The sequence below is a fragment of the Leptinotarsa decemlineata genome, unplaced genomic scaffold, assembly GCF_025532065.1.
Source record: "Leptinotarsa decemlineata unplaced genomic scaffold, Ldec_3_MD MMD2_P_RNA_scaffold_5, whole genome shotgun sequence".
Lineage (NCBI taxonomy): Eukaryota > Metazoa > Arthropoda > Insecta > Coleoptera > Chrysomelidae > Leptinotarsa > Leptinotarsa decemlineata.
The window spans coordinates 13,289,546-13,311,069 of NW_027412532.1; the positions used below are offsets into that span (position 1 = coordinate 13,289,546).

Here is a 21,524-nt window from a genome sequence, read left to right on the forward strand (position 1 = left end):
AGAAATTGGTACCAACTTTGTTAGTTCAAATATTATATCCAGTACATTTTAACGTTTTTGAATACCTGACATATTTCTAATGTGAGTATATGCGTTACACCCTAAACCAAAAAAGAACCTTTCTCGAGAAATTTATTTGACTACCCAGCCCGAATTCGATTCAGCCCGAACGTGATTCAATTTATTAAGTCCAGTGGCGTCTCGAGGGGGTTTGAACGAATGTTTTTGACTTAAAAATGTACGCCACTGACTTTTGTGCAATTTTTATCATTCCTTTGGATTAGGTAATTAGAAATACAACTTTTTTGTCTCTTGAATTTTTTTCGTATCTTGCTTAATTTTTAAGAAAAAAAAATCTACCTAATTGCATATCCTTGGACCTCACCAGGAATAATATGGGAAATGAAATGTTTCTTTTGGAAATTATTATTTTTACAATTTTTCATTAATAATTATGTAACAATGCAACAACAAATATTAAATAACATTAACATCTAGACTAACGAATTGCACTAATTTAAGTGTTGGAAATGGCCTCCTTCGCCTTCAATTCAACCGTCTAGCCGCCACTTCATTGAATTTCGCACTCTTCTGAAAATACCATAAATAATAATCAAAGGTTGAAAATGATATTGACCGGCTAAGGAGCCCGAAACTGGTCTGCAAGTGTGCCCGTTCCAAAATTGAGGGTCGACTCTTTCAGTTGTATTCCTAATCGCATACGCAGGAAATTTTCTGTGGAGATTCCTGCACTAACGCCTGTCGGATATAATCCAACGCCGTTCGTGGTATTAGCCAGTGCAGTAGTTATTTTCTGATAGGCGTCAGTCCATTTAATCTACTGTGTAGGTATATCCGAGACGAGCTTGACCATTTAAAGTTCATTTCTTTAGATTTGTTTACTGCTGGTCTTCAAGCATAGCTCACTGACTAATAAGAAAATGTGAAACAGTTTCGCCAAAAAAATACTACAACATGAAATTAATTATGAAAATTGTATAACTATTATCATGGATAGTGTTATTAATTTTAATCAAGTGATGGGTCGGAGTATTGATAAAACAACATATAGAAAAATAATACACTTTATTTCAATTAATAATTCACAAAAATTATACTTGAGTTTCAAAGAAATCATTCATTTCTATAAATATAAGATATGCAGCTCTATTAATTCTAAAATTCCCAGCGCATCTTTATCCATTATGGTTATCTCATTGGAATCGAGATATACGTGATCCAGAGGAATTCTGAACATCCCTTTCAGACGGTTCTCAGTTAAACTGTTCATTCTTTTAATGTCAGTATCATCGAAGGCGCCCATTTCAATACAATTGATTTCAATTTGGTCCAGACTCAAATAACCAATGTCAGCTCCATCAAACATCCCTTTATTAATTTTGATTAACTTATTGTGACGTAATGAAAGAGGAGAAATTTCGAATTGCCTGAAGGTACCTGGCTCGATGTCACTAATATCGTTAGAGTCAACATCCAGTGAATCGATCTTGTAGGTATACCTTCAAAAAACGAGGGTTTCAAGTTCACCAGACGAATATGAGACATATAGAGATCAGCCAGAGTGCTAATATTTGCACTTAATCCCTGATAGGGGTAGGTTATTGAAAACGCCAATCGTAACTTTTCTCAAGTTATTTTATGCAAGAGATATCCAACACAATATGGTTCCTCTGAAAGAATCTGGTTTCAACAGTTCAATTCCATTCATTTAGATATGAAGTTGAGTTTAATTTAGTATATCTCGAAAAATATCACCAACTAATTTCAATTTGTTTGAACTCAGGTTGATATGATGCAAATCAAAGATTTTTCGAAAAGCATCTTTCTCAATTTCGGCTATTTCGTTTTTGCATAGAATCAGAGTAAATATTGTTGATTTATGAAACATTGAATTTCCAATACGAGTCAATTTATTGCCGATCAAATCGATACGTAAAGCAACCATACCTTCGAACGCACCATGTTCTATGTGCGAAATTTTGTTATAATTCAACGAAAGCATTTGAAACTCTGTATTATTGAATACTCTTTTTTTGATAACTTCTATTTCATTGAAAGACAAATCTACTTCCGAGATACTTTTGCCTTCCAATTCACAAGATGTCATTTTCTCTAATCCACCATGTTTCGTCCTCAACTCTTTCATCTTCGAACTTGATGATATACTTCCGAAAAACAATGATTTCAAGCTCAAGGCGATTATAAGAATATCGAAAATATGTCAGAGTACTTATGTTTGCGAAAGCACCTTCTTCAATAGACTTTATATAATTTCCTTTCAAGTGTAGGTAAGTGGTTGAAAACACCCTTTGGAACTGTTTTCAAGCTATTATTATCCAAATATATGAAAACCAAACTAGTTCCTCTGAACGAATTCCGGTAGTATATTTTTGATTTTATTTGTGTCAATATTAAGTGTTGTCAAAGTTGGTATATCCTGGAAAATATCACCAAATTCTCCTAGTTTGTTTTCGCCAAGGTCGATTTTATTCAAACCAGTGATTTTTCGGAAAGTATCAACTTCCATTTTGCCTTTTTCATTTTTACCTAATTTCAGAATTGCAATTTTTGACTTGTGAAACATTGAATTTCGATACGAGTTAATTTGTTACCACACAAATCAACAGTTTTAGCAACCAAACCTTCGAACGCTCCAGGTTCTATGTGCGAAATTTTGTTGTACTTCAAAGAAAGCTCCTGAAACGCCATGTTGTTGAACACGGCTTTTTTAATTTCTTTTATTTCATTGAAATCTAGAAATAGTGTTGAGATGTTTGCACCTTTCAGAGCACCGGGTTGTATTTCCTTCAGTTTACTGGATTTAATACTCAACTGTTCCAGCTTCAAATTAGTTAGTGCTTTGTTGGAAAGTATAGGTACCTTTTGCCATGCGACTTCAACTATTTTTGCAGGTTTCTCTGACAATACCTCATCTAGATCATGTATTAAACCTATTTCAATGGTGAAATCTAACCTTTTACGTCTATATTGTTACATCTTGGGTTGGTGACGGTTGCTAGTAGTACCACAACAGTATATATAATAGATATCATTTCAACGAATCAATTGGAACTGACCGCAAAACTATCAGGCTGGCAATTTACATAACATTGTTATCTCATATTTTTCAGTTCTATTGAACTTTCAGTGGTTCTGGGTATTTCCGACATAATAATATATAATTCATATCGTCAATTATGAAACAAAAATATTCAAGCAGTTTCAACCTTAAAAACTCGTTATATATGCCAACATATTTATTTGTAGCGGCAACAAAAAAAACGTGAATTGAAAAATATAAAATTGATAATTTCGTTTCAGATATTTCGATTTGTTTAAGATGCATATACATATACATTTAAAAGAAATCTGTTTAAAAATATGTTTTCCGTTAACCAGATGTCGCATCCCTACGAACGACAACCCTCAGAAGTCGGAACTTGTGAGAGCTAAAGATTAACGAGGCCTCAGTTTTCAACGGGTGATTCCTTACACATATACATATACATTACGGTTGTGAATACGAGGGTGGTCTACAAAGTGTCCGACCCAACAAAAATACAAGATATTGTACAGTGGTGCATAGAATCTGAAATTAAATAACAATAATTTTCGTTTCCTCATTTCCAGAGACAACTTATGTGTATGGATTCCATCGGAAATTAATAGAATATAATGCATACAAATAAGGTATGGCACACAATAACTTTATGCACATGAATGCCTTCGAACAAACATTCAATTAAAAGGAAGTGTTTTTTGATTCACCGAGTAATATTCATCCAAAATATAACACTCATAGTTATATTGGAGACATTTAACTCATCTTTGAGTTTTGGAAATTCTATAACATTAGTGCTACAATCTACACAGGTTGTTGAAAACGTTTTAATTCTGAGATATTCGGTTAGTCGCTGGTCATGTTCAGTCCAGAAGAGTCGTGCAGAAGCTTGCGATTGCTATTGGCAATCAATAATTTCATTCTGATGAATAGACAGTGCATTTCTCTAAGGCCTCCCCTTTCATTTTTTGAACGGGTCAACTCATAAAATTGAAATTTGGGATAGTGACATTATTGCATGAATACTTTATTTTGAAGTGAAATTGACAGATGAAACTTTCATTTTTTGAACGGGTCAACTCATAAAATTGAAATTTGGGATAGTGAAATTAATGCATGAATACTTTATTTTGAAGTTAAATTGAAAAATGAAACTTTCGCAAAGTCAGTATACTACTCCTTGATAGAGTCACATTTGCGATATGGTATCCCATTCTGGGGAGTGTGCCGTGGAAATGTTCTTCAAGTGTTTTTGTTTTACATAAAAGAGCCCTGAGATACCTCTGTAAATTAAAATTTCGCGATTCGTGTAGAGTTCACTTCAAGCAACATAACCTTCTCACAGTAGTGTGAATATTTATACTTGAAACAGTGTGTCTCATTTATGAACATAAACAAAATTTCATTACAGATAGTAGATATGCCACCCGCCAAAGTGACCATATCAAACTACCTTTACCATATTCCACTCTAGTTAAGGACTCCATTATATATAACGGCTGAAAGATGTACAACCACCTTCCAAATTATATAAAAAATATACAGTCCAACACTGGCTTCAGAAAAGCTGTAAAAAGAGTTCTTTCCGATAGAACCTATTATAGTTTGGAAGAATATTATGCGGATATAATAGACTAATAATAAATATACCAAAACTTTACATTTTGGTGTCACATACCTACTATTGTTTGTTATATTTTAAATTTTATATGAGTGACTGATTGCTTTTTAACAATTACATTTTATAAAGTAGTGACTATGTATACTAAGTAAATAATTATATGTTATTCATATAATTCAATTTAATTTATTTTATTTATACAGGCTCTGTCAACAAGATGTTATTCTTTGATAATAAAGCATATTTTGATTGATTGATTGAAGATGGCGACTGGGTGCCATCTGGAAAAAAAAAATTGAATGGAAAGGAAAGTCTTGTGACACATCATTTTGAAGCTCCTAACCAGTACTTCACAAACCTAGAATATGAAGTCAATATCTTCACCTACTACAAAATGGCGAAACATGCAATAATTTCATGAAGACAAACATATTAATGTCGAGATTTCAGAAACATTTGTTTTTTATCTGCCATATGGCAATTCCAACAACCCGATAAGGTTTGTTTAATAATTTTTTGTTTATAAAAATGACAAAAAATATCAGTACTACAATGAACATCATTGTTCAGATAGAATATTCTTATTTAGTTTTCGGTTTCACTAGTAGAAAGGTACCACATCAACAATTTCTAAAATGGTCAACTATCGTCCATTGGTAGACAAATTTGAAGCGATTTTTATTTACGGTGCGACGCGTAACTTTCATGAGACCGAAAGGATTTTCAATGAACGTTTTTCGAATCGTCCTATCTGTAGAAAATACTTGAGGTAGTGTACATAACAAAAAGCCCCCAGTTCATCCGTCCATTCCGGAAGAACAGCAAGTGCAAATTATTGGTGAGATTGTAGTAAATCCTGAACAGTCTACTTATTCCGTCGCTAATGTTTGTGAGGTGTCTCCTTCTACTGTGTGTAGACTATTGAAGAGGAATAGGTATCATCCATACAGAATTCTGGGAAATCATGACGGAAACCATTGCAAGGCATCTTACCTATCTCTAAAATATTTGTTTTAGTGACGAATGTACATTTTTTCAAACGACAATGTTCACAAACAAAATTGCCGTTATTGATGTGACACCAACCCTCACGTTTTCCGGGAAACACATACCCAATATCCAGGAATATTGGGAAATCACATTGTAAGACCTCTACTTATTGATCAAAATTTACCAGGGATCTGTATTTGAATATGCTGGAAACTACTGTTGACCCTCTCATCACTGAAACTATTTGGATACTAATTTTCTCCGTCGTTAAATTGGCCGTTGATATCCTACAGAATGGCCAGCCCGCTCGCCATATTTGACACCTTTAGAATTTTTTTATGGGGCTATTTGAAGCAAAAGGTGTAAGAAACTGAACCTTTTTCCATATTGGGTATACGGCAGAGAATAATAAATATTTGTAGAGATATTGACGTTACTGTGTTCGAAAATGTTCGGCGTGAAATATCGGATAGGCTGTTCATATGTCAAAAAGTTCAAGGCAACCATTTTGAGCATCTTCTGAACTGACCCCAAGCTTATTACCTGATAATATGTGGTTGAATGTCAATATATTCAGACAATTAGTGAAAGTTCCACCATTTTGTAGTATTTGAAGATATTGACATTATATTCTAGGGTTGTGAAGCATTTGTCAGGAGCTTTGAAAAGATGTGTCAAAATACCCTTCTTTCCATTCAATTTTTTCCCAGATGGCGCCCAGTCGCCATCAGGAAAGTTTCATTTGTCAATTTCACTTCAAAATAAAGTATTCATGCATTTCATTTTCCCAAATTCAAATTTTTTGAATTGACTCGTTCAAAAAATAAAAGGGGGGACATCAGAGAAATGCACTGTATAGGCGCAGTTTAAGAATGAAAATACTGGGTACAGTAAATATACCATGTGTTCTGAACTGAAACCTACAAGGGGAGTTTTGAGGTAGGTCAAGTATGTTTCTCTGAATGCCCTGTGCAAAAAAAAACTACCAGAAAATATATACGATGAAGTTGGAAAGCTATATGTGTTCCTCAACATATAGCGAAAGCTATATAATTTCGTTCGTTCGTAAAATATGTGGTCATATTCATAATTTGTTATCCTCTGTTATAGGCCGAATGAAATGTGGAAAAACACGAAAAAAAAACAAGCATTCAATGAGTTTGGTTCTGTATTGTTTGAAACCTCGAGACTTTCGCTTCTCTCATTCGAAAAACTGAACAATAAGTCATCTGTCAATAATGATATTGAATATGGAAATATCATGGGTCTGAAAATCGATCCTTGCGGTACTTCGACTCCAATTTCGAGTTTTACCAAATAACTGTTACATTTTGCTGTCTGCGGCATAAAAAGTCCATGAATGCTACAGATGTTTACCATGAACGCCAGACGTTTATGATCAATACAAACAAATACCCTGCGGAGAATGTAGAAGATCTCAGCAGAACACTTTTTATTTTCCAGGTTCTCTGTCAACGTATCAGAGAAATGTTATACATGTGAACTTTCCTTATCGAAATCTGAACTGGAACTTTATACCAGCGCCAGCGGTGTAAAGTTCGAAATCATATATATGAAACAGATGGTGTTCCAATTGTACCCTCGAGTATTTTTGAACCCAACGGATACTAGCAATAGTGAGATTCAGAAAAGAAGGAAACCAAGGGAATCGATCGGAAATTTTGAAAATAAACCAGTTCTGGACTCTAGCATGGCATTTTACTATTTTGTCGTGTTTCGCAAGGCATCTAAGCCTTGATTTGAAAACTTTGATTATATGGCAGAAGGTGCTCAGCATTTTCATCCACTGATGGTGTTTAGGCCATCTGAGACAGTTGTTGTGGCTAACTCGACAACGTTCAAAATCGCGCCAACATTTCATACACCATACAGTCTTTTTTTTCTGATTGATTCGGCCATTACTTGATGAAGATCCGTGCATAGCAATTTCATAAACTACATCTCCACAAACAAGTTTATGAAGATCAAATCGTGAGGTGTAGTTTATGAAATTACCATTCGGTCTGTTCATTTTTCATTGGTTTCCATTTATACCCGTCTGAGTGGTTTTCGATATTCCTGAAATATTGTGAAAGTATGAATAAAAGTGAATAATGTCCCATTGTCGGCATATTCTCTCTCTTCCTATTATGATGTCAATTGTGGGACCAGTGATGCGAAAGAACACGGTGCCTGAATGCTTCGATAGCGTCTATTCATGAATATAGTCTATGGTAACGGCTTTTACTGGTTGACTATAAACATGTTTCAATTACAGGGATTTTGTAAAAAATTCTATGTTTATAATAATCATAATAATTCACATATAGTAGAGAGGCATACTTGAAAACTGGCTGTAAATCAAATTATCTAAAAGAACAATTCATTTAGGCCAGTCTCAACTTACTGTAGCTTAATGAACTGATAATATACAGGGCGTTCCAACAAAATCCTGAACCCCCCCAGTAAGTCAGAAATGGACGTGTAATTGAAAATTTCAAGGAGCACATCAATTTTTATTTCTAGGGGGGTTAATTCTGATATGGAAATCATACCTAAACTTCACCCCCCTGCGGTCAGCAACTACCCTCCTTATTTTTTTCAATGGGGGATCGAGTGATACATCATTCGAAAGGTCTTTTGTACCTCTATTACTTTTGTAATATTTTTTTTTAAATTAGTTCATTCGTTATTGACAAATTGAACGTTGCACGTTTTATTTAAGAAAACCAGAAAATTCGCTGTTGCTCATTTTATTGAGGAAATCAACAAAATAACTATGACAACAGAATCAACGGATAAAGTGTTCAAAATGACGTCCATCTAGTTCCATACAATAATACAGTCTACTCTCGAAAGCGTTCCATACATTATTCAAGATGTCCGGAGTCAGCGATCGGCATTTCCGAATAATTCTCTATCGCAGGTCTTCTAGATTTGTAGAATTCATTCAATTAGTAATAAACATTTATCGAAAATCCATTTTGTGGGGAAAAATCAGTTTTTATAGACCTTTTTTGGGTATTTTTACCTTCCACAATCTGAAAAATATGAAAATTATAATGGAGAACTTCATACAAGTGTAGAAAGGTCAAACTTTTTAGTTCACCCCGATATGTTACTGCGTAAAATCAAAGTATTTTTCACAATGAAAAATGTTCTATTTATCAGTAACTTGTCGTATTTAACAATTTTGCCTATCAAAAAAATTACTGAGAAATAATCTGCCAAAATCTGCCTTCGTCTTCAGAAATGGACAAAAAAATTCAAAGACATTTGCAGTTATTCTTTTCTTGATTATTCATTTCTCAACTTCTTCGACAGATGTCAAAAGAGTTTTGAAATGTGAAATTATATCAATATTGTTGATTGACAACTGAAACATTTTTTGTAATACAAGGTGCTCTCCGATATCAGTCTGTTGCCATTTCGCCACTATCCAAATTTTCTTTCAAGATGGATCAATCAAATACGGTCTACTTCTAAGGAGCTGTTCAAAATACAATTATCTCAAGATATGAGAATATACGCTGATTCTTTTAGCTTATCTCTTAAAGGGAGGCTCATTGGTAATCATTCTTGTCTTGTTTCATTCAACTCGATGTTCACCGTATGATTTTCAAATGTGTTCTGACAATTTAGATCCTGTCAATTGTCTATTTTTTATGTAATCTTGATGTTCATTCTCACGCACTTTCAATGGTCTCGAGGTTTCACCAATGTAACTTTTACCACAAGAACAAGGTATCTCGTAAATGCAAAAAATTGCATTAACGAGACCCAGTAACCCAAACCTATTAAACAATACATGTTTTTGAGACAAAAATTCTTTCATGTTGAATGGTGAAGTGAATAGACATAATTGTCCTCACTGGAGCGATGTGAATCCTCATTTGGTGATGGAAACACATTCACAAACTCTACAAAAATTATTGTCTGGGCCGGCATTCTTGGTAATCATATTGTTGAAACATTCTTCATTTAAGGTTATCTCAATGGAGACACATACTTAAATCTATTACAAGACTGTGTAGATCCTATTATTACACAAATTTTAGAAAATGGTGACAATTTAGTAGAAAATGATATAACATTCCAGTAGGATGGTGCAACCCCACATTTTGATGTTCGGGTGAGACAGTTTTTGTACGAACGTTTTCCAATGCTTTAGATCGGCAGTAGGGGTCGTGTGGAGTGGCCAGCTATATCACCTGATCTCACACCGATGAACTTCTTTCTATGGGTACACCTGAAGTCGAAAGTGTACTCTTCTAAGCTTATAAATTTAGAAGACCTGCGACAGAGAATTGTTCGAAAATGCCGATCGCTGACTCCGGACATCTTGAATAATGTACGGAACACTTTTGAGAGTAGAGTGTATTATTGTATGGAACTAGGTGGAGGTTATTTTGAAAAATTATTTATTGATTTTTTTCCACTGATATTTTTTGTTGTTGATCCCATCATTGAAATAAACGACAGCGAATTATCTGTTTTTTCTTGAATGAAACGTTCAACATTCAATATCTTAATAACGAATCAACCAATTCCGAAAAAAGATAAAAAGGTAATAGAGGGTAATTTATCTAGTAGGTCGCTATTAGCGATAGTGACAATTAAATTGGTGTGACGCTGTCAGTTTGTGAATTTTCGAAATTGAATTAATACTAATTGTGTGTTGTTATTCTGTTCTTAATTTGTTACATTAATAATTCACTCGTTACTGAAATGGCATACACAAATGATGAAATGGTTGATATGCATTACGTTTACGGTCTGTCGCAGGGGATTGGGTTAGAAGCTTCTAGAAGATGTGCTGAAATGTATCCTCAACGGCAGCATCCTTTGCTCAACTTCATCAACGATATTCCACAATATTGTGGAGATAGGTAAGATGCCTTGCAATGGTTTTCGTCATGATTTCGCAGAATTCTGTTCTTCGATCAGGGTCATCTTCAGTTAACTGGTGAACTGTTTCAATTTTGTATGAATGATACCTATTCCTCTTCAATAGTATCCATACAGTAGAAGGAGACACCTCACAAACATTCCCGAGGGAATAAGTAGACTGTTCAGGATTTACTACCATCTCACCAATTGTTTGCATTTGCTGTTCTTCCGGAATGGTCGGATGACCTGGGAATTTTTTGTTATGTACACTATCGGTAGTTGTATCCAAATTCACAAGTTCCCTCAAATATTTTCTACAAATAGGATGAATCGGAAAACGTTCATTGAAAATCCTTTCGGTCTCGTGAAAGTTACGCGTCGCACCGTGAATAAAAATCGCCTAAATTTTTTTTGGACGAGAATTGAGCATTTTAGAGATTGTTGACGTGATACCTTTCTACTAGTAAAACCGAAAACTAAATGAGAATATCCTAACTGAATAATGATGTTCATTGTCGTACAGACATTTTTGTCGTTTTTTTAAACGAAACCTTATCGGGTTGTTGGAATTGCCAAATAGCAGGTAAAAAAGAATATTTCTAGAAATATCGATACTAATGTGTTTGTCTTCAGGAAATTATTAAATGTTTCGCCATTTTGTAGTAGGTTAAGATATTGACATTCTTGGGTTGTGAAGTATTCGTCAGGAACTTCAAAATGGTGTATCACAACACCTTCCTTTCCATATAATTTTTCTTTTTCCAGATCGCCATCATGAAAGTTTCATCTGTCAATTTCACTTCAAAATAAAGTAATCATGCATTATTCCAAATTTGAATTAGTTGAGTTGACCCGATCAAAAAATAAAAGGGGGAGACATTAAAGATATGCACTGTATTAGAATTGTAGCCGGTTTGTGATATTCATTTTTACCGAGGAAGCTACGGTGTTAGAAATAAATATGCTTCTGAAAATTGTTTGATAATTATCGTGACATAGTATTTGAAAAAATGGAATTGATTCTTCTTGGTGATTTTAGGTCTCTTTCAAATATTCACTACACACCACATATTTTATTATTATATACATATTGTAAAAAGTGATACTGTTAATAGATGAATAAACAAATGAATATATCAGTAGTGTCGTTCATGCCAAAAAACGTAACTTTTGACAGAGTAACTTTTGAATGAGTCTCAAACAAAGCGCAGTATTTCGCTTCATGAGGTTGGTAGCACTCATTGATTTGTTTCCATAAGTGATAGATGACGTATTAAAGGTGGCAGGAGAATGCTCTCCAGTTATCGGTTTTGATACGTTAACTCTCAGTTATGATACGTTAACTGTCTGTTTTGATGCGTCAACCGTCTATTTTGTTACGTCGGCCGTCAACCGTCTGTTTTGATGCGTCACTTTTCAGTTTTGGTGCTTAAACTATCAGTTGAAAATTTTCCAGTAAGTGAAAAAATTAGTAGAAGCGTAAATTGGTAACTTTAAACTCCAAATAGTAACATTTTGTCACTGAAATTAGGCCAGGAAAAACACTATATAACTTTCGTTGGAGTAATCATCTCACACGAAGAGCTAATTTCATTCCACACACAGACGTCGCCTCATGAAACCCACATTGTCTTTAAAGTTAGTCTGTTCCCACCGACTAATAATAATCCTTTGATCATCCTCTCATCACAATCCATCTAAAAGGATGTGCCATGCGCCATTTTTCATGCACTCGTGCACCAACAAACTTTCATTTGATCCAGATCAGTCGACAACCGGTATTATGTCCAACCAGAGACATAACGAACAGAGAAACACATTGAGGGATTCGTAATTTCCCTCAAATCGCACCGGTAATGTGAGGTAAATGGCGGGTGTGCTTTGATTTGTAATTGGAGCTGGAGCTTCCGTAATTGAATCACTTCAGGCATATACCGAGTTGGCACGGAATGTTGTTTGAAGACGGTTATTTGGGTTAAGGTCGAGGTTGGCGGCAAAGGAGAGTCCTGTTTATTATTACTTGAATAATCTTCTATCGGTTTACAAAACTTTCCCGGAGTCAATTCATACGAAATAGATTTTTTTTACATTTTTTTTTTCCATATGTATACTATTTCCATGATATATTACAAAAAAAGTCCGAACCTTGATATAAACAATTATCGACTTAAATGTTCCCAGAAAATATGAAGATCATCCACAGATAAAAAATAACCCATGTGAAACAATTACTTTCCTCACGGGCATTGAAATGTTGTTATACTATACAGGGTGTTCCTTAAACACATGCTAATATTTAAGGAGGTAATTCTTAGACCCATTTTAAGGAAAAAACGTCCTATGGACGTATGTCCTAAACGCCTTAACTTTTGAGATACAGGGTGGCAAAGTTTTCAAAAATAATCAGTTTTTTAATAATAACTGAGATAATTTTGTAGACATCTTTGGCATATTTGGTACATATTTTCCATGCCTCATTGCGCATTTTCTGATGTACAATTTTCTTAATTTTCTCTGCCAGTGGCGTACGTACGAGTTTTGAAATGTATATTTTTGGCAAAAAAAATACTACGCCACTGCTTTATCTTGAATGAAAAATTATTTTTAAAATCTCCATACATTTTTGAGCACATTTGATTTGCCGGGTTTTCTTTGTCCGACGCATGGTTTTCGCTCAAAAAATTAAAAATCGCTTTACTTTAGGATAAATTCCTTAAAAATCTGATGCGGTATCGTGCATCGACTGAAAGCAAACTAAGAGATCAGATTTGTTGCAAAATAATTGAGGATCTAAAAGGTATTTGTTTGTTGTCAGATGCACTGTTCTCTATTAAAATTACGTTATAACGCAGCACCGCTTAATAATTTTTGAAAACATAAATTTAGTTATCCTGGAATAAATGACGTGTAGCAGAATTTATTTACTGCACCTCTTGGAAATATGGAGTTTGTCGATATGTGATTTCTTTTAAAGATTAAAAGCAGAGAAAACAGCGTACCCACCATAGCAATAAAAAACGAATTCTCTGTATGTACAAACGTCAGTAGCTAATATTGATGTTGGTTTAAAGTAAGGTGTTGGTGTTAAAAACTGTCACAGCGCGTTTTGATTGATTTTGAAGTGTTATTGAAGTTATTTTGGTAGTCCGCCGTTTTTCTGAATATCAGTAAATATGGTAAATTATACGAATGCGAAAATGGCGCAAATGCATTACGTATATGGCCTTGCCGATGGTAATGCAACAGAAGCCAGGCGCATTTATCAGGAAAGATATCCTAATCGTGCCTTACCAGATAGCCGAACTTTTTCAAATATTCATCGTCGACTTGGGGAAACTGGTAGTTTCAAGAAAGGGACTCCGGAAGGTAGACCTCGTGTAGTAAGAACTCCTGAAATTGAGGAAGCGGTGCTGCAAGAAATTGAGGAACATCCTGAGACGAGTACGATGAAGATCGCTAGAACCCTGGATATTTGTCATCAAATTGTTTAGCGTATTTTGGTTGATTTTTTGTTATACCCATACCATATTTCAAGAGTGCAGGCATTACTCCCCAGAGATTTTCCACAGCGTGTGAACTTCAGTCAGTGGTATCTACAAAGTATTGCACTAAATCCGCAGTTTGAGACACAAATTTTGTTCACAGACGAAGCAAATTTTTCTCGGAATGCCATTCAAAATTTCCATAACAATCATGTGTGGGCTGAAGAAAATCACCATGCAATAACCGAAACCCATTTCCAACACCAATTTTCAATTAATGTATGGGAAGGAATTATAGGTGATCATCTAATAGGCCCATTTTTTCTACCAGGACGCCTTGATGGTCGTTCTTAATTACACTTTCTCGAAGAAGACTTACCTGGGTTATTGGAAGATGTGCCACTTGCGTTAAGGAATCGAATATGGTACATGCACGATGGCGCCCCTGCTCATTTCAGTGTAATTGTCCGAAACCATTTGAATACAGTTTATCCTAATCGTTGGATAGGTCGCGGAGGACCTCAGCAATGGCCAGCAAGATCCCCCGATCTCAACAGTTTAAATTTTTTTTTATGGGGTCACCTTAAAACTCTTGTGTATGAAACTCTCGTTAATAGAGAGCGAATAGTTGCCTCGTGTGAAACTATACGAAATACGCCGGGAATATTTGAACGGGTACGTAATTCCATGCGTAGAAGGGCGGAAGCATGCATAGTAAGTGCAGGTGGCCACTTCCAACAATTTTTATAATCAGTTTTGGTATTATTCCTAATTAACAAATTTGTGCTATTCGTTTAGACTTACTGTCACAAAATAAAATAAAACTCGTTTTTGTGAAAAATTTATTTTTTTGCAGATTATGTTTTCAAATATTATTAGGGAATTGGTAATGCGTTATGAAGCAATTTTCAGATTCTCATTCATTTTAGAATTGATCTAATTTCTTAATTTGCTTTCTGTCGATTTTTATTTTTTTGAGTGAAAATCATGCGTCGGACAAAGAAATACCAGGAGATTAAATTTTCTCAAAAATAAATGAGGATTTCAAAAACGATTTTATTTTGAAAAGAAAGCATTGGCGTAGTACTTTTTCCCCAAAAATATTCAATGCGAAACCCGTAGGGATGCCACTGTTTGAAAAAATACAAATTTGTGTACATCAGAAAATGCGCCTTGAGGCATGGAACATATGTACCAAATATGCCAAAGATGTCTACAAAATTATCTCAGTTATTATTAAAAAACTGATTATTTTTGAAAACTTTGCCACCCTGTATCTCAAAAGTTAAGGCGTTTAGGACATACGTCCATAGGAAGTTTTTTTCTTAAAATGGGTCTAAGAATTACCTCCTTGAATATTATCATCTGTTTAAGGAACACCCTGTATACAGGAGAGTGTATTAGGTTTGCAACAAATGGGATTTTTTTATTGACTGTTCAATTGATATTCTCAACTCAGACAGCATACACAGAGGTCAGAAAATATTGAATTCGTTCGAAAATGAAGTATGTAGGTACCTTTAATTTGAAAATACAGGAAAGTATAGTTTGGAAAATTTCAGAATTTATACTCATATTCATAGTGATAGTCAAATCATCTAATTCATTTTTGCTGCAATTACAGTATTTAAAAGCATTCAGGTGCTTCAAAAATATGTTTAAAAAAATCATGTTCATTACTCACTAGCTATGAGTTAGTAATTAGTTAGTACTTAGTATTTTGTGGAATAATAGATTTCATATGCTGAAAATTAAAAAATAAATTTTTTGGTATGCTTCAGCGAATGAAGACAATGGCGTTCTTCCAACACTTCCGGTTATGCCGGAAGTTGGTACCAACTTTCTTGATTCAAATGTAACACCCTATATATTTTCAGAATTTTGAATACCTGGCATGATTCTGTGAGTTTATGTGATACATCGTATACCAAAAATGAACAAATCTAGAAATATTCATTTGTTTACTCAAAAAAACTAGGTATTCGGCTCTCGAGTAATTTCCCCATAGAATTCAAAAGTTTGATAGAATACACGAATAAGCTATTATTTATTCTTTAATATACTTTCATTTCATCGTTTCAACGATGACTGATTCTGGAGATATGAAAATGACCCAAAACTCAGTTTTTTCAAATGGAACACTCTTAATTCCGAGATGATTTTGATACATTTTCGTGAAACTTTCTCTATATCAAAAATCAACCGTTCACGAAATAATTCAGTTTGTCTTGAAAAAATAAAACAGGCGCATGTCCACCATTAAACTATGGGCTACGAAATCTTTTTTTATAAAAAAAACACAAGCACTACAGAAAAATCCTTAAGGCGGTCTAGAAAAAATTGTGATTATTGAATAGCTGAAGACTAAATCCATTTGGAAAAACGTTCTCAGGAATTTTATTCCACATAAACGCAGTTCTCTGAAAGAAAAAGATTTTGAGCAGTGAAGTACGAGGTTTACTGAGTTAAACCTCAAAACGATGAGCAGCCACAGTCCGTCGCGTATTTCTATATGTACCGCTCTTGGTGGAATCTCCAACATTTCTTCGATGTTCCAGGCTATCAAAATTGCACGTAATGTTCGCGTCTCCATTCAGGCAAATAGCTCTATTCTGGATGGAATCCAGCAACTTCAAAGTACGTTTTGGGGCAGAGCTCCATACTTGAGAACAATACTCCAAGGAAGGTCTGAGCTGAGCTTGATAAAGCATCAAAAGTTGCTGAAGTGTGTATAGTTTTCTGGTTCGGAACAGTGTTCCAAGCTTTTGAGAAGCAGCCTATGGTGTAAATTTTAACCCCCAACAAACTTATCGAAGCAGAAAGCGGAATTGTCTGGCCTGACATTATTATATCCGGTTCGGAGACATTTATCTTCTTGGAGAAAACCGATGCCTGGGTTTTTGTGGCATTGAATTGAACTTGGTTACTTTCACCCCAATTCGAAGTCACTTCTAGATCCTCATTAAGATATGCAACCTCCTGCTGCTGGTGAAGATGTGCCTCTGTAGCCGATATCCTGGAATCCAAATGGAATGACGAGTCAAGTGTGCTGTCGTCAGCAAAGCAATATATATTGGATTCTTGTTTTTTTCAATAAGTCGTTGATATACAATAAAAACGGGGTTGGAGACAATAAGGATCCCTGGGAAACACCAACGTTGATGGTGAAAGTATTCGAACGGTTACAGAATGTTTATTAGAGCTATTAATTCGCCGTCATGATTTTCATTGAAGACAAGATTTCAGATGAATGAATAATAAATTAAAAATATTCAATCTAAACGTTCCATAAAAGAGCAAAAATTCACAAACAGTGTCTTCTCACAGAGAATATAAAAACTATTTCAAAATATGTTCGCAGACATTTCCGCTTCCAAGCGATCTCTTTTCATCAAATTGTTATTTACAGCACGATTGATTTTATCGGCATCGAGGGTATTAGATAAAGTTTTCTATTTATCGTTCATGAGTACTTTAGCATTTGAAAATGCTATAGGAATAAATGAAGGTAGTTGTTGAATTATATGTTGAAATTTGTATAAGTGTATTCTATAAATTCGTATGCGCAAAATGTACCGTCCAGTTTATCTGAACAAAGATTTGATTATGATCTATGGTGAATGTAATCGAATTATCGACCGGCAATACAGGTTATTTGCCGAAAGGTATCCGGAAAAACTCAAACTGAATCATAATACAGCAAAAAGGCTGTCAAAAAATCATGGATACTTCCTTCCGAAAAAAAAAACCCACGAATGTCTCAGATGATTGATGAAGACTTGGAAACAGATGTTCTTGGATATTTTGCTGCTCATCTGAGAACGTCTTTGGAATATTGTGGGAAAAACCTACCTGGTATACCCATAACCGCTCACCGCATTTTGAGAAAGCATAAATGGAAACCTTTCAAATATCATCTGGTACACCATCTGTAAGACAGAGATTTGCATCGTCGAACTGAGTTTTGTGGATAGTTGCTGATAATGAGTCAGGAATATCTACATTTTCTTGAAAACATTATATGGAGTGATGGAGCCCATTTTTGGGCTAATGAAAATCCATACCTCACCCGTGACGGATATTTCCAAGAAAGTTGGAGTTTTCAATGTCACTATTTTGCGGGCTTGAATGACGTGGATTATTGTAATTTATTCCTGACGGTTCGGTGGCTCGCGTGGCTGGCTTCCTCAGAGGTTTATACATACTGAGTTGAAATCTTCGATGAAGACAGTCATTGGCCATTACGTTTTTTTCAATTTGTCTCCTATGGACTATTATGGACGTTTCGTACAATGTAATCTTGTACATAACTTCAGCTCTGGTGGTGGTTCCATTATGAGATAGAGAAAAAATAAAAATAAAATGTTAAACACATAAAAGGAATACATATAAATAACACAATAAAATTATTATTTGAAAATAATTATTGGCTGATCAAATAATCATTTGATGCTGCTAAAATATAAATTATGGGTTTTTTAATGAACTTGCTTGGTTCAAATATTCCATTATATTTTAGAAACATTTCTCGAGGAGAAACTTTTTGATGACGGCTTTGAATTTGTTAAATTCCAATGATTTCACTAATTTATCGACAGTATTATACAAATTTAGGTTCAGAGAATTTTTATTACTAACAGCTAGTCTATGCCGTTGGGGATTCAAAATCTCTATAGAGTAAATTTGAGGAGACAATTAAGTTCTGTGTTTTACTTTCATTTAATTTGAGTTTATTCTTTGTGAACCAGCTTTTGACTAAGTTTTTGTTCTCGTCAACAGTACGAATCAAATCGATGTGTGACTTATCCGATTCCACAAGAATGGTGTCATCGGCAGATAAAATACATTTTGTTGGTGTAATACTTTGACATAAGTCGTTTATGTACACAATAAATAAAAAAGGTCCAAGTACTGAACCCTGAGGTACTCCATGTTGTATCGGTTATTGAGATCAACACACTGATATCTGTTTTCAAGATAGAAGCTGAGGAGACTCAAAATAGTACCTCTTAAACCATAATGACTCAGTTTTTCAATGAGTAATGCATGTGAAACACAATCAAATGCTATGGTCAAGTCGCGTAAAGTCAAGGAAGTGTGCTTGCACTGATCAAGACCCTCCACTATGTCATTCACCATCTTGTAAACAGCCTGAGTTGTGGATTTGTTTTTCCGAAATCCATATTGGGATTCACTAAAATACAACCTCGTTTCAAAGTAGGAGTATAATCGCTCTTTTAATAATTTTTCGATGATTTTTCCAATTATGGAGACAATACTAATAGTTGTCTAAACAATACCATAGTTGTCTAAAGATGATTCATAACCTTTTTAAACAAAGGAATAACTCTGAATATTTTGAGTATGTCTGGAAAAACGCCTTCCTTGAAGATTTGATTAATGAGGTTCGTTAATGGCATGACTAGTTGTTCAGCAATAGCTTTCATCAAATTGCCATTCAGATCATGTATTACACGTGAACTTGAATTTCTCAAGTTATTGATAATACTCAGTACTTCCTGTGCGCATACTGCTTCTAAAAAAATGAATCTACAGGGGAAGGAAAATTCATGAAGTCATAGTCTCCTTCAGAAACTACTTGTGGAAAAGATTTTATCGTATCTACAGCAACAGTACAAAAGTGATCATTGAAATAATTTTCAGAAAATCCTGTTTTAGTTTTACCTTTACTGTATATTTTATTTCTTTCTGAGTTGATTATATCCCAGCAAGCTTTTGAAGTATTTGAAGAGTTTTTAATATATTCGTCGTAGGCGTGTTTTTTATGATTTATTAATTCATTATGATATTCGTTTTTAATGTGTTTATGAGCTTCAATGAGCTTCTCATTGAAAAAAGTTTGTCATTGCACCAATTGATTTTAAAACGGCCATTTTCATGGTGTTTTGATTTTTTCAACATGGGAAATGATTCTCGCAAAAAATTTTGTAGATTATTGATAAAATTTTCACAGTTTGTAGCTGTATCGTGATTATCACACTGAATCACGTTCCAATCTACTACTGATAGTGATGCTTTCAAATTACTCAAGCCTTGTTGTGTGAAGCACATTCTGGGTATTTCACATTGTTCGGTATCCATTGGTGGTTCTATGGTCAGAGATAAAAATTGGCCTTTATAGTCAGACAGATACGGCTCCAGAACTCCTACATTAGAAATGTGGCCGGTAAGATTTGTTACGATGTTGTCAATACAAGTTTTTGATAATGTTGATGATGTTGTGGGGTGGCATCAGTTGGGACAGTCGCACTGCACTTATAGAGGTGAATTCGAGAATGAATGTTGACTGGTACATATGCAACATCCTTGAAGAGCATGTTTTACCTTACGGCGCCTGTACTGGTTACGACACTTTTGTGCTAATGCTTGATAATGCTCGTGCACATGCTGCACGAACAATCACCCAGTGTTGGTCTTGAGGCAGTGGAGTGGCCACCAAACGGTCTTGACGGAAATCTCATAGAACATATTTGGTACATGATGTACCAAAATCACAAAAAAACATATAGGAGCACGAAATCCAGCTTGTAACTCAATTGCTGATTAGGAATTGCAGCACAGGAAAAATGGATTCGAATTCCACAAGAAACCATTAAAGACCTTTCGCGGAGTATGCTCAGGAGGATGCAGGCTATCGTTAGAGCTAGGGGAGGAAACACCAAGTACTGAATTATTTTGCTCAAAGAACTTTCATTTTGTCGTCATAGTTGCTTGTTCCAATTGAATATTATTACCTAAACTAGTCTATTCCATTACTTCTCCTACAAGTGTGTTATCAAGTTTCAATATCTGGATTATTTGGCAATCATTATACGTTAACTACTTCAGCATATACCATTCAGTAATGAAAAATGCATAAAGATTCAGACAAATGTAAATAAACATGAAGTCAAGGCTTAAAAGGAAATATGCAATATTTTTGTCTGCGAGTGTATTTTTCAAATAGACTGATAGTACAGAACTTAGCCGAAAAATACATCACACAACTCCATCAGTCAGAGCCTTATACAGTTTTCAAATAATCACATCTGACGTTTTTTCGCTCTTAGTTTGATTACCTCAGTGGCTCAGCTATCAGAATTTTCCCAATTAATTTTTCACCGTCTCATATTCAGGATAGGAATCGAAACATAAGAAATATATTTTTCAAATCAGTAGTCGATTACGTGATATCATTTTTGAAAGGGTCTGCATCTGGTTGATACATAAAAATTCCAGAACATTTTCAATAAACGACAGCATATACATAGAAATGAAAGATGAAGAGGAAGTCTCAAAATTATTTCCAAACTGCTTGATTTTCCAGTTATTCTTTCATATCGTTTCAGTAAAACTGCTGAAAAATTATTCAATTCTGATATTTTTAGTTTATTCCAATATATCTAAAAAAAACTTTTTGACTGTTGGTATGGATAATAGGGAAAATTCAAACCAATTG

At 34.6% G+C, this 21,524-nt stretch overlaps 1 protein-coding gene across 2 annotated transcripts in view; it reads left to right on the top strand.

The window, feature by feature from the left end:
- LOC111513790 (GTPase-activating Rap/Ran-GAP domain-like protein 3) overlaps positions 1-21,524 on the top strand; it is a 574,796-nt gene that overhangs the window by 218,742 nt on the left and 334,530 nt on the right. The window lies entirely within an intron of this gene.